This window comes from Phaseolus vulgaris, chromosome 9 (assembly GCF_000499845.2).
Source record: "Phaseolus vulgaris cultivar G19833 chromosome 9, P. vulgaris v2.0, whole genome shotgun sequence".
NCBI lineage: Eukaryota > Viridiplantae > Streptophyta > Magnoliopsida > Fabales > Fabaceae > Phaseolus > Phaseolus vulgaris.
This window is the reverse complement of record NC_023751.2, coordinates 26,968,245-26,983,214: the sequence shown is the minus strand read 5'-3', so window position 1 is coordinate 26,983,214 and position 14,970 is coordinate 26,968,245. Positions and strand designations below refer to the sequence as shown.

At 34.0% G+C, this 14,970-nt stretch overlaps 1 long non-coding RNA gene across 1 annotated transcript; it reads right to left on the bottom strand.

Moving 5' to 3' along the window:
- Positions 1–13,542: 13,542 nt before the first annotated feature.
- LOC137822617 (uncharacterized) lies at positions 13,543–14,715 on the bottom strand. The gene is made up of 2 exons (XR_011082947.1): positions 14,572–14,715; positions 13,543–14,317 (listed from the first exon to the last, which is right to left on the bottom strand). It is a non-coding gene; the product is annotated as an uncharacterized lncRNA (long non-coding RNA).
- Between the last annotated feature and the right edge of the window lie 255 nt (positions 14,716–14,970).

The following is a 14,970-nucleotide window of genomic DNA, read 5'->3' as shown; positions in this document are numbered from 1 at the left end:
TTAATACACCACGGATAAGTGATACTTACGAAAAAGGGGTGGAAGAATTCATACAATTCGCAGAACATAATGCCGTTAGTTATAAGAATGAAGTAAGGATAAGGTGCCCTTGTGTCAATTGTTTAAATGGAAGAATATTGAGTGTTTCCGAAATTAGAGAACATCTTTTGTGTGATGGATTTTTGAAAAGTTATACAACATGGACGTGGCATGGTGAATTGTTAGACTTGCCAACTGTGCACGGAGGTTCCGAGGAAGTTCATTTCTCAATGGATGATAGATTAGAAGACATGATTCGTGATGTGGGAGCAGAATCATTTGCTAATGCAGTTTTCGAAAATATGTCTAATGATGCAGAGACTCCTTTGTATCCTGGTTCAACTAACTTCACACGATTATCTGCAGTGTTAAGGTTGATGAATTTGAAGGCAATGAATGGATGGACCGACAAAAGTTTTACAGAATTGCTTCAATTGGTTAAGGACATGCTTCCAGAAGGAAATACCTTGCCCAATCGAAATTATGAGGCAAAAAAAATACTTTGTCCAATGGGTATGGAGTATAGAAAAATACATTCATGTCCTAACGATTGTATTTTATACAGAAATGAGTATGAAGATTTAAGAAGATGTCCCAGGTGTGGTTTGTCACGTTATAAGGTTAAAGTTGGTCAGAATGATGAAATTGATGAAATCACAAAGGAAGGTCCTCCTGCTAAGGTTGTTTGGTATCTTCCAATAATTCCAAGGCTTAAGCGTTTGTTTGCAAATGCAGATGACGCTAAAAACCTTAGGTGGCATGCAGATAATAGAAAATGTGATGGATTACTTCGTCATCCTGCTGATTCTTTGCAGTGGAAGAATATTGATAAAGAATTTCCTGAATTTGGAAAAGAATCAAGAAACTTAAGACTTGGATTGGCAACTGATGGAATGAATCCCTTTGGAAATTTAAGTAGTAATCATAGTTCATGGCCCGTTTTGTTAGTGATTTACAACTTACCTCCTGCTTTGTGTATGAAGCGCAAATACATGATGTTATCTATGATGATCTCTGGTCCAAAACAACCTGGAAATGACATAGATGTTTATCTTAATCCATTGATTGAAGATTTGAAATTATTGTGGAATGAAGGGGTTGATGTGTTTGACGCGTTTAAGAATGAATCTTTCCGATTGCATGCAATGTTGTTTTGTACTATCAATGACTTCCCTGCATATGGGAACTTGTCAGGTTATAGTGTGAAAGGCCATAGAGCATGTCCAATATGTCAAGACAAGACATCTTATGAGCAGTTGAAACATGGAAGAAAAACCGTGTATCTTGGGCATCGTAGATTTCTAAAGAAATATCATCCGTATCGTCGATTGAAAAAAGCTTTTAACGGATACCAAGAACATGACATTTGTCCCACTCCATTAAGTGGTGTTGAAATTTATGAAAAAATCAAAAATGTTAATGTGACTTTTGGAAAAATGAAGAAGAAGCAAACGGTGAGTGAAATATGGAAAAAGAGATCAATCTTTTTTGATCTTCCGTATTGGTGTAAGTTGGATGTTAGACACTGTCTAGATGTAATGCACGTAGAGAAGAATGTGTGTGACAGTCTAATAGGAACACTTCTGAACATTAAAGGCAAAACAAAGGATGGTGTGAATGCACGTCTGGATTTGATTGAGATGAATATACGAGAGGAATTGGCACCGAGAGAAGTTGGTAAATGTTTATATACTTGCCTGCAGCGTGTTACACTTTGTCAAAGAAAGAGAAAACAAGTTTTTGTGAATGTCTTAAAGGTGTTAAGGTACCACAAGGCTACTCTTCAAATGTGAAGAGTCTTGTATCTATGAATGATTTGAAACTAATTGGCTTAAAGTCACATGATTGTCACGTTCTAATGCAACAATTACTACCGGTGGCTATTCGTGGAATCTTGCCCAAAAATGTTAGGCATACAATCACTCGACTATGTTCATTTTTCAATTCCATATGTAGTAAAGAGATTGACTCTCAGAAGTTGGATGAACTTGAAGAAGAAATAATTGTTATCTTGTGTCAACTCGAGATGTTTTTTCCTCCATCTTTTTTTGATATTATGGTACACTTGGTTGTTCATCTTGTAAGAGTGGGCCAGTTTATATGCGATGGATGTATCCAGTTGAACGATACATGAAGATTTTGAAGGGATATGTGAAGAATCAATGTCGTCCAGAAGCTTCCATTATTGAAAGATACATTTCAGAAGAATCTATTGAGTTTTGTTCCGAGTACATGTCAAAAGCCAAATGTATAGGAGTTCCTGAAAAAGGTTGGCACTCTCGTAGATTCATAAGTAAATCTTCAAGAGGTGTACATGTCATAAGCAAATCTAGAGAAGAGGTTCTGCAAGCACACTTGTATATCTTAAATAACACTGATGAGGTGTTACCATACTTGGATACACACAAAGACATTGTCAAATATAAAAATCCAAGACAATCAGAAAAATGGGTGTTAATTGAGCATAACAAAACTTTCATGTCATGGTTTAAGCAACAAATAATGAATGATCCATCAGCATCTGAAACATTAACATGGCTTGCAAACGGTCTCAAATTTGATGTTTTATGTTGTTCTGGCTATGAAGTAAATGGTTGTTTGTTTTACACAAAGTCTCGAGATGATAGGAGTACAGTGCAAAATAGCGGAGTCACCTTGGAGGCAGAGTCTATGCAGTTTTCAACTGCAAAGGATCAAAATCCTGTTGTGGGATCAATGCCTTATTATGGTGTCATAGTAGAGATTTGGGAAGTTAATTATACCAAGTTTACTGTACCTGTTTTCAAATGCAAGTAGGTTGACAATAAGACTGGTGTCAAAGTTGATGAATCAGGAATGACTTTGGTTGACTTTCGAAAGATAGGTTATCATGACGAACCATTTATAATGGCACATCAAGCTTCCCAAGTTTTCTATATCCAAGATCCTACGTCTGACCACTGGTCTGTTGTGCTACATGGAAAAAAACAACATAATGACCCAGAAGATATAAACAATGACATTTGTGAGATTGAATCACTTACAAGAACGACCATCAATAAAGAGTACGAGGATGTTGCTGATGTTGTACATGCAACTCGAAATGATCATGATGAAGGAATATATATTTGTATGTACATGTGATTCATGTTTAGTTTTACAATATATTTCATTTTTATTATATTTCATATTCTTGATGCTTATTATATTTTTTTGATAACAGGAACATGGCAGATGATAAAGTTTCCCATTCAAAAACTGGTAGAGGACCTACAAGATTGAAGAATATGTTTAAGAAGATAACTAAAGATGACAAAATACCTTTGTCTATTGATATCCACACTGGTGTGCCCACTGGGCAACATGCAAAGAAATATAGGAGTTATCTCGGAGTACTTTCTCGTGAAAGGATCTCTATCTTAACTCAGTCTTGGGATCACGTGACTGACCACGAGAAAAACATGATTTGGCAAGATATTCTGGTATGTAACTGTTTTTACTTTGCTAAATCTAAAGTTCTTTTATACTTTGTTTTTGTTTATGAACTAATTCTTTCAAACAATGTAGACACATTACAACATCCCGAATGTGGAAACCTTGAAAGCGAAGGTTCTTTCAGATGTGGGTGTCAAGTTTCGTCAGTTTAAATCAAAATTGACAACAGATTATATATATGGAAAAAGGAAAGAAGAAAATCCTTGTGCAAAATATGCATCCATTGATGAAGAAACTTGGCAGCAGTTTGTCAATATTCGACAAACTGAAAAATGGCAGGTTAGTATCACTTTTATATTTGAATATAGTTTATATTAACGTATTACTAAATTTTGAGTGTTATGATAGGAGGTTCGAAACAAAGCAAAAGCCAATCAGGCACATAATGATACCCCACACCTATTGTCTCGTGGTGGTTATAAGTTGCTAGAGCAGAGGATGCTTGAAGAAAAGATTAAAGCACGTTCTACTTCCATTGAGGAAATGAATAGTGTAGATTCTTTAAGACCTCCATCCCCACCACTCCGACATGAGATGTGGAAGGGTGCCCGTATAAACACATTAGGGACATGGAGTTCTAAGTCTACAGAAGAAACAGTTGAACGCATTGTAAGTTTGACAATTTCTTTTCAATGTGTTATTTTAAATTCTATGTGTTATTTTAAATTCAATGTGTTGAAGTTTGTCAATTTCTTTTCATTTGTTTTAGGATTCTCTTAATGAGCAATCAACACAGGGGACTTTTAAACCATGTGGTCGCAATGATATTCTTAATGTTGCTCTCGGACGACCTGAACACCCTGGACGTGTTCGTGTAGCTGGATATGGGGTTGGGATTCGGTCATACTTTGGACCTCCATCACACAGCAAGGAACAATTGTCCAATGAACCTAGCCAAGAGTATTTACTACAACTACGTGAGCAGTTAAAGGCTGAGGTAACTCAAGAGCTTAAAGAAAGCTTCATGGAGGAGTTTAGTGCGCGAATGGAAATGGAGTTCAAAAAGCGGTTGGAGGGTTTAGGACACTCACAGCAACCACCTACTATGGTAGAAGATGAACCACCTCCGCCTCCTATTAAGAAAGTCAGCACTAAAGGGAGTTGTTCGGCAGTTGATCTATCAGGGGATGACTTTGGCTCAACTAGCCAATGCGAATTATATGTTGAGTGTAATTCCTCAACCCGATTCGTTGCCTTGGGTAAGTGTTATGAAGGGGTCACAATGTTACACAATGTGCCTCTTTCTTCTAATTTGATGAAGGTCACGGTGGAGAAGGTCCTTTATGGTGATCTTGCAGTTCCTGTGCCGACATCAGAGGTGACAATTGTGGCAGAGGCATTACATACTTTCGTTGCCTGGCCTAGACATCTCGTCAGACCTATAGACTCTATGGTATATATTTGCACTAATACTAATACAATTATGATATATTACATTCTAACTAATTTAAGTATTTTTTGTTTTGATGAGTAGCAGGAACCTAAGACAAATTTGCCTCTGGGAAAGAAGAAAATAGTCTCCATTGATGATCCTCTGGCGGCATTGGTGGAAGTTGCTACAGCTTTAGATACAACCGTCTTAGAGGTTCCATGGGATGCCAATGTTTTTGGAAGGCATAGTAATCTACCGTTGTACGTTCACATGTCTGATTTGTTGGACCTTGCATCCGGAGATCAAGAGATTAACATAACAGTTCTGCAATTATGGATGATGTAAGTTCAAATTTTAAATTCTTTATACTTTTGATTTATTAAATATACTAGTACTAACTTATTGAAATTTAGGTATCTTTCTGGATTATGCTTTGATGAGGGGAAACATAATATATATGGGTTTTTAGACCCTCAAATCACTCAATCAATTGGAAACAAGAAGTCGGAAACACAAACATACATCACCACTGCCTTAAAGAATGGTGGAAAACACATTTATTTTGCTCCGTACATCCATGAGTAAGTTCTTATTTATTAAATAAGTTTTAATAAATTATTGAAATAAGAGAAACTAATTAACTGATTTGTTATATAGGCGTCATTGGCAACTATTGATCATATCTGTTCAAGATCATACCGCTGCATGGTTTTGCTCCTTGCATAAAAAACCTCCTGCCTATTTTAAAAACATTATAGATAGGTACGACAGTTTCATTTAACATTTATTATTACTTATATATTATATAATGTTATGTATTCTAACATGAAATCTTATTATTTTAGTGCTTACTCTGGATATAATATGTTGTGTGGGAGGAGAACTTCAAACGCACAAAAACTCACTTGGATGTACCTTAAGGTATTTAAAGTATATTTGTTCACTTAATTTAATGTGTTTCACTCATTCATTTAATACATTTATTTTCACATGCAGTCCAACAGGCAACCTCAAAATTATGAGTGCGGTTATTATGTTATGCAGTGGATGTTGACTATTTTGCAAGCTGAAATTAAGAAAGGTTGGGATAAGGTAATACCTCAATACAATAAACACTTTAAAATTTGAGATTTATTAATCATGCACTAATTCAAAATATTTCAAATGTCACAGTTGTTCAACGACCAACACCCGCTAGATTTAGAAGCATTGGAGTATGTGAGAACAACATGGTCAAAGTATTTTGTAACCATGTATAACACTCTAGTATAGATAAATCATTACAATGACAAATTTTTTCATATATTACCAAACTTTTTTGTATTATGTTATAATTTGTTGTATGTAATTTTTATATTTAAATTATGATTTGAAATGTTTTTATTTTCTGGAATTGAAAACTTTATGCAGGTTATTTGAGATTTTTTTAAAAATAAAATTTTTTATTTTTTTTTAATCAATACTTATAACGACGGTTCCTAGAGGAACCGTCTTTGAAAGTCACTTAATTTTTTTTAAGAAAATAGGAACCACCTTTAACGACGGTTTTCACAACCGTCGTTATAAGTCCATACCTTTTAACGACGGTTCCCAGAACCGTCGTTAAAAATTCATACCTTTTAACGACACCTATAATAACGACGGTTCTGGAACCGTCTTTAAATGTCGATTTTAACCGTCGTTAATTTACCTTTTTGTACTAGTGTATGTGGATTTAATCAAGTACTAATCACATATTCAGTAAATATAGGACATGGTGAACAAACAACATTAAATGCCTCCACACGATGTTCATAGGACTCTACATTTTCACAATCAACAATAAATTCCCAAGATTCCATCATTTGATCCCATGCCTCTTTTGGATGAACAATCATTTTACATTTTGCTTTAACATTTTTATCAATGTGAAAACGATATAACAAATTAGCAGTTTCGGAAAACACAACATTTATTGCATTCATTAGAGCAATATCTCTATCACTAACCACAACCTTTGGGTATGAATCAACTCTAAAAAACAAACTTTTCAACTTCTTAGGGGCCCATACAAAGTTATGATGACGTTCTGATGCGAGTAACATAAATGTAGCACTGAAGGTCAATCCCGTTGAGGTAACACCAACAACTTCAAACAAGGGCATCTTATACCTATTAGTTTTGTACGTATTGTCCATCATAAATACAATGTTAAAGGCATTCAATAGCTTCACTAAATCAAGGTGTGTCCAAAATAAATCTTGCACAACATTCGTCCCTTCTTCAAACCTAGACCAATGGACATACATATCTCGCTCAAGTAACATCATCGATTGTTGCATTTCAGTTCTATCACCTCGTACTGATTTTCGTACAAATGTCATGCATTATAAACTTGCTTTATTGTGGTCACATTTTTCTCATTATTCTCTTTCATTGTTAGCAAAATATTTTTGGGCTTCACCGAATTGTCTGTCATGTCCATAAGCATTGAATTCTCACTACATGTGAACCTACTAGCATATGGATGACCCACCAATGTATTTTCCAACTCATGACTATGAGACCCACAAATTAATTTTTATATCCATCTTTCACCACTCTTTACTAGATACCCTCGTAATCTGAAAGGACAACCACATTTCCTAGTTCTACTCTCAGTAACCTGTAAATTCTTCTTATATCGTTTGTATTTACCTCCTGTCTCACAACCTAATAATACAAATGTCTTCCTTCCTTGTTGACCAGTTGAAGTATCCAATCTCAATATCACAATAACAAAACCAAAGTGAAACGCAACTTTTCTAACCCACATCAAGAGCTCATCTCGAGTACAAAATACCTACAAAAGTTATCATAACAAATTTACCAATTAACAAACAACCTAAACATACTTTACAAACTTAACTTTACCTCATTTGTAGTAAATGCATTTGTACATTCATATCCCTTCGATATATTGTCTATTGCTTTGTTACATAATGACTTCTCAATATCATCATCATGTAGACCGTCTCACACATCAACCCCATCATATAGTTCTTGTTCAAATTTTTCACTATTGTCCATGCTTCTACAAATAAAAAAAAATAAAACTAAATCATTGCATTATGGATCCATGAATCCATAAGTCAAACAATTCATTTCGGATCCAGCAATCCATAATTCAAAAAAACCATTCTGGATCTAGAAATCCATACCTCAAAATATGCATTCTAGATCACGAAATCTGTAATTCAAATTACGCATTCCGGATTCATAAATCCATAATACAAAAAAAGCATTCTGGATCCATCAATCCGTAACAAAAATTAGGCTTCCAGATTCAACAATCTAGAAATCAATAATTTATGAAAACTTAGCTTCTGGAACACCCCCTCATCCAGAAAACAAAATTTAATCAATTACGGATTGATGAATCTATAGCACATTACCGGATCCCGATTTTCGGTAACCACAAAATCTTCATAACCACCAATGCTCCTAAAAAATACTTAATTCTTACCTCTATAACCCAAGCAACACTTTCGCAACGTAGCCTACTCTTCCACCTTGCTTTGAACAACTACATATACCCTCCACCAATAGTTGATATTCAATGGTGAAGATGAACAGTGGAAAATAAAGTTCAGCACGGTGCCCCTTTTCAAATAATAGGTCAAGGTTGGTTTTGGGATATTTAAAATTGTGGGGGTGCAGGAAGAAAAACGTGGGGTTGCGGAAGAAAAAGCCAACATATGGATTTAGATTTAAAATCTTATCCAAATATTTGGATTTGGATTGGATTTGGATTTTTAAAAATCAAATCCATGATCACCCTTAGTTGTATCATTGACCAAATTAGATTAATATCATAATGGTTGGATTGGGTTGGGTTATATGGCCCAACTCCTTTGTTAAATGAAAAATAATAATTTGATTTACTCATTTTTATAAATGAAGATAGCAACAAAAAATTCTTCGCTGATTGTTCTTCCTTTGCAACAAAAAGAGTTCTTTTTTGTCTCCGACAACTCTGGTGTCTCTGACAACTCTGGTGTCTCCGATGACTACAACGCTTCGAGTAACTTCTGCACCTCCCGCTATTTTTACTTGTGAACTGAAGTGTCCCGTGCCTCATGTTGCTCCAACGTGTGCTTCCATTCTAATATTATTTCGTCGTTGCTGCCTTCGTCGTCATTCGCACATTCTGGTCATCCACCTCAAGTTCAAGCTTCGTTGTTGTTGGAGAGGAGAAGGACATTCGTCTATGGTGCAGGTTTGTGGGTAAAAAGATTAAAATTAGGGTTAACTCAAGTGACCAGACCCAGTTCACACCTAAATCCAGAAAAAAAACCCAAGTCGTGATACGAAATCGTTTTATGATTCATATGATTCACACAGTACAACTACAATACACAAGAAAATATGATTATTGTTAGGATTCATATCACAAACATTTGAAACTATGTCTTATTGTGAATCTTACACTATTTAATACCATGTTTCTATGAACAAATGTATTTTTCAAGCATGATTACTGAAAAGGTTTTAAAGATTATTATGTTTTGACATATTCTCTGAATATAAAAACTTGAAAAAGTTTTAAAGCCAAGATTAATTCGGAATCTCTCTTAAAAGCTTATAGGAAACCTGGGAAGTTGAAATAATTTTTTTTTTTATCTAAACGAAAGGATATTAATAACGCAGAAGCCTAAATTTTAAAAATAACTAACTAACCAAGTCTTTATGAGAAAAATAAAAACTATTTTTATTTGCTATGTTTAATTATTCTTTGTATAAAAAATCTCTTTAATCCATGTGTCGGTTGACACTTCTCAAATAGAGATATTGTGACTTTGTATCCTACAATTAGAGTTAGGTACTTTGATTTAAGTATATAATTACCAATATAATTAATAGGTAGCGTTAGTGTAAACTTTAAATTTATGACATTTTTTATGTAGATTATTTTCATCTGATTCATATAACTTAGGGACTAAAATGAGTTTAGTCCACGAAGAGTGTGAACTCACATACCACCATTTCAAGCTAATTACATTAAAAATTACCTTTATAATTTAAATTAAAGAATTCAAGGTGTTTTAAATGTTATTTATACAGTGAAAAAACACGAAAGAATCAACTAAGGTCAAACAATATTTTGATAAAAAAAATCGATGTTAATGTGTTTTTAAGTTGAATACACTTTTTCTATCTAGATGTTTATAGATTTTTTAAACATTTGAACGTATGTTTAATTAAAAAAATAATTTTGGTGTTTTCGAGATAAGTCAATTTGTATAAACGAGTTTTACAAAAGAAGAACTATTCTTAATAAGGTGTGTGATGCATTACAAGTGTGTGGTTGATGGAATGATTGGAGTGGCAGCAGAAATGGAGTGAAGACGAGGCACCGAAGTTGAGAGAAGATGAGAGAATTTTGTGAGGTTGAAGGTGCAATGAAGGGAAAGAGTCTATCCTTATTTAAATATCTTAATTATCTAAACATCATAAATATACCATGATATATCGAAATATACGAAGACTATATCGTTTAATTAGGAACCTTAAAGTTTCAATGAAGTTATCACAAAGCTAGAATGATGTGATGTCATCATAAAAGAAATATAAGCTTTAGAACAAAACAAAAACATGAAAGTTAACTGAAATACCTCATGGAGAAAAATCCATTGGGTGTAAGTAGGTTTATAAGATAAAATATAATGTCAAATGAGACATAGAAAGTTATTAGCTATTTCAGCCACACAAAACTGGTATTTAGAGAAATGGATGTTAAGAACACTTTCCTTCGTGAAGAACTAAGTGATGAAGTTTATATGCTACCACCACTAGAAATCAAAGTTAAAGTTGGGAAGGTTTGCATACTTACAAAATCCTTATAGAATCTCAAACAAGAAAGTAGACAACGATTTGCCAAACTTACTTCTTTTTACAACAGCATTGGTTTTTTACAATTTGTTTTTAATCACTCATTATTTATAAAGAAAACTGAAAAATAATTTTACTACATTATTAGTATATGTGGATTATATAATCCTTTCAAGAAACTCAATCTTTGAAATAACGAAAGTGACACAACTGTTGGATAAAACCTTCAAAGTCAAAGCCTTAGGGAACTTGAAACTTTTCCTCGGATTGGAAATTGCTAGAACCAAGGACGATATACATGTTTCACAACACAAATATGCTCTTGATGTGATATCTGATGCAGGTCTTCTTGTAGTCAAACTATGTTCCACACTAATTATTAAAGGTATGAAGAATATTTTTAATGAAGGTAATCCTTTAGAAGATATTACTTCCTATCAAAAACTTATTGAAAGGCTAATATACCTTACTAATAAAAGACCAGACATAAGCTATGTCATGCAGTTTTTTAGTCAGTTCATGCATGCACCCACATTGGAACATCACATTGCTACTCACCGTGTATTGAGATACATTAAAGGAGCACCTGAACAAGGTTTGTTCTTTCCTAGCCACTCCAACTTACAACTAAAGGGTTTTTGTGATTCGGAGTGGGCAACTTGCCCCTCAACTAGAAGATCTACAACTGGATTTTGTGTGTTTCTTGATTCATCTTTTTAGTCAGCTGGAAATCCAAGAAGCAATCCACTGTTTCACGATCGTCTTTCGAGACTAAATATCATGCTTTCACTACTCTTACTTGGGAGATTCAATGGCTAACTTACTTGATCAATGAGTTCAAAATAAAAATTAAGACACATGCAGTTGTTTATTGTGACAACCAATTTGTAAGTTGCATTGCCTTCACTCCAAACTTTCACGAGAGAACTAAACACGCAGAAATAGATTGTCACATTATTTGGGAGAAACTTCAATCCAAACTCTTGCATATCCTTCCCATTTCCAACCATCAACATGTTTTTACTAAACTCTTGAACAAAGAATGTTTGCAGCAACAGTCTCCCAACTCGGTTTGAAGGATATCTATCACAGAGCTTGTGGGGTATTAAAATCTAACATAGAGTAACTTTACATAAAGCATTGTATGCGTGTTTTTTGCTTTTACTTTTTATCTATTTTTTCTCTCATTCTTTTCTCACTAAAGCATATATTATTGCTTACCCGTGATCATCTGCTCCTCTACCATGAGTGCTCCTCTACTATGCATACGAGATCTCAATCTATACCCCTAGCACAAATTTTCCAATTATTTGGTGTTTACTCTTCCCATATCAATGAATTTCATTTTCCCCTTCCTTTGTTACTATAAAGTGGGTGAAGACTATTTTTCCAAACTCTTTTGTAATAATTACTTCCCTGCACCCAATGATTCTAGACCCGTACCCAATCAACTTTTGAAATTTCAAAATTGACTTTCATTCCAAAATTGAAAATCCAATACATTTCGAAAAAGAAAATCTAGATTAAATTTGTGTGTTTTGAAAAAGAAATTCTAGAATAAAATTGGGAAACCAAAACAATTTTAGAATAAAAAAGTACATTCTAAAATATAAAAAATATATTTCAAAATATCAAATTCAAAATACATTTTCAGTTGTATACTACGCTTATTTAGAAATTACGTAGCATATTTCCCGTCGGTGATTGGATAGAGGTCTAACTTGACTTTATTGGGTGGAGGAAGTCATTGCCAACTTTTGCGCCATGTCTGCATCCGTTGATGTACCGTTGCTGCGAATAGTAGCTGCAGATTGCAGGAGATCCACATGATTTGTTTATTAATCATTCACATGACTTTCCTGTTCTAAGTTCAACAAAAAAACATGAGATCTAAATAACAACACCTATAAAAAAATAGTAAATCTCACATTTAAAACGTTTTAGTAAATTTATAATACTATATGTTTCTTCAGGGAAGTTATTAGATGTTGAAATAAGAAAATATGTGTGATATATTTTGTAAAATAGCGTGGGTATTTTCGAAGTTATCACCTATTAATATATTTGTTGTAAATTATACATATTGCTTAACATGAGTAGGATAGAAGACAATGAATGATTTATCTACCAATGAACATAGTGGGGACGATAGAGCAAAAGAAATAAGTGTTGCTAAGAGCGTTTTATGTCTATATACAACTGACTAAGAAAAAGACAAGTCACATGATAACGATTTATCTCTGTACTAGTAGTATATTGACAGCGTAACAGAAAAGTCTATTATTATCCACGGAATATTTGCAAAGACCATTATCTACTATAATATCTATGCACAGGTAGTAAGACAAAGATAAGATAATGATTTATCCACCACATTTGAAGATCCACAATGGCCAAAAATCTTAAGATAACAGTGTACATTCAAGTACCAGAACCACATCATAGTTAGAGTCCAAACCAAAATACAATGAAACAACCAGCAACAGGTAAATGAACTAGTGTTGTATCCATTTGATAAGATAGCAGGAAAAAAGATAAAGAAACATTCACTGTTTCCTTGTTCGCATTCTTTGGGCTCAAAATCTGTCCTAAGATACCAGCTGTCTGCAAGGATAAGTGTTCTAACAAAATTATTCATTGAATTTGGAAAGAATATATAAACTATCTTTATATAAACCAATCCAATAAATAAAAATAGTACACGATTCAACAATGAAATTATTGTTTTAATCTAACAATTAGAGCTAAACATGTGAAACACTGAAAATAAGTGTCTGTGAGTGAGTCAGAACATTGTACAGATTAGATGATTGAATAACAAAGATCTCTTAGATACATTGATAACTGGGCATTTAGTTTCCCATGAAAAAACTAGAAATTATTTTGAAAGTAACTTAAATTTAGATACAAATCATGAATCTGCAGTGGGAAAGCAGACATAAAGGAATATCTAGTGATGTTATTACATCCTACAGAAAGGCAAATTTAGGCACAAATTCAGCTAAGCAGACATAAGAAGAAAGAGGAGGCAGTTTGAATAGGTCTATGTTGTTACAATTTGTACATTCTCAGAAACATGAGTTTGTTGTTCTCTTACTGAAAGAACCAATGTTCTACAAATGGGACAAATGGGTGTGTGGAGAATCCAGGAGTCTATACAGTGCACATGGAAGGTGTGGTTGCAATTGGGCAACAACCTGCACACATCACCAACCTTGAAACTGTCCAAGCAAACAACACAATCCACGAGGCTGCACCCTCTTCTCTCTGCTGATGCTGCTGCCTCCTCGTACACAAAGCAAGGAAGGTTTTTGAGGTCACCAATGTTGTCTCCACCCAACATTCTTTTCATTCTATTCATGTTCTGCCCCTGTTGATTACCTTCATTAGTATCCCCTCTGAAGGCTCTCCCCACGATGCAGACATGGATAACCACCAAAATCGCTATCCCCACAAACAATATTATCAAAGAAATCACAATCTCCATCACAATAATCTTGCCCAATTTTCTCTCACTGGGTACCTAACCTTATTTTTCTTCAAACTTTGATGGGTCTGATTCTGACCAAATATGTTTGCTCCCTAAAGACAACAAATTAAAACTCGGGTCAAACAACCACCGATTGCAGCAACGGTGAACCACTGGTTGCTTTCATCACAGCGCATATTATATATATATATATATATATATATATATATGTTCAATATTTATGATAATATATATCCTAAAGAAGAAAGAAAACTAATTAGAAGACTTAGAATTATTACTATCAATAGAAAAAATAGCAATCAGAAAACTGAAATTCTTTTTCTTATTGTTGTTGGGTGGTTAGAACCTGAATCAGGTGTCATCTACAGTGTGAAGATCAGTTCGACGAGTACTGAAGCTCACTAGAATCCAAAACAGAGCTAAATAAGGTGATAACAATGAGAAATGTGAACTTGGTGATTGCTTTTATTGTGTTAGGGTGAGATAATTTCCTTCAAGAATTGAGTAAAATATGGAAGATGGAATATAATAGTTTTGAGAAGATTTGAATCAAACTTTGTAAGTAAAAGTGAAACTTAAGATATGTAAATTATGATTGAGAAAATTAAAAAGAACCTCAAGAGAAATCTGAGTTGATACAGATTTGGAAGAGAAGATCGATGAAGTGGTTATTAGTAGAAGTTAGTCAAATGAACACTTCAAGCATAACAATTCAAAACACCATGACACACATCCAAGATAATCA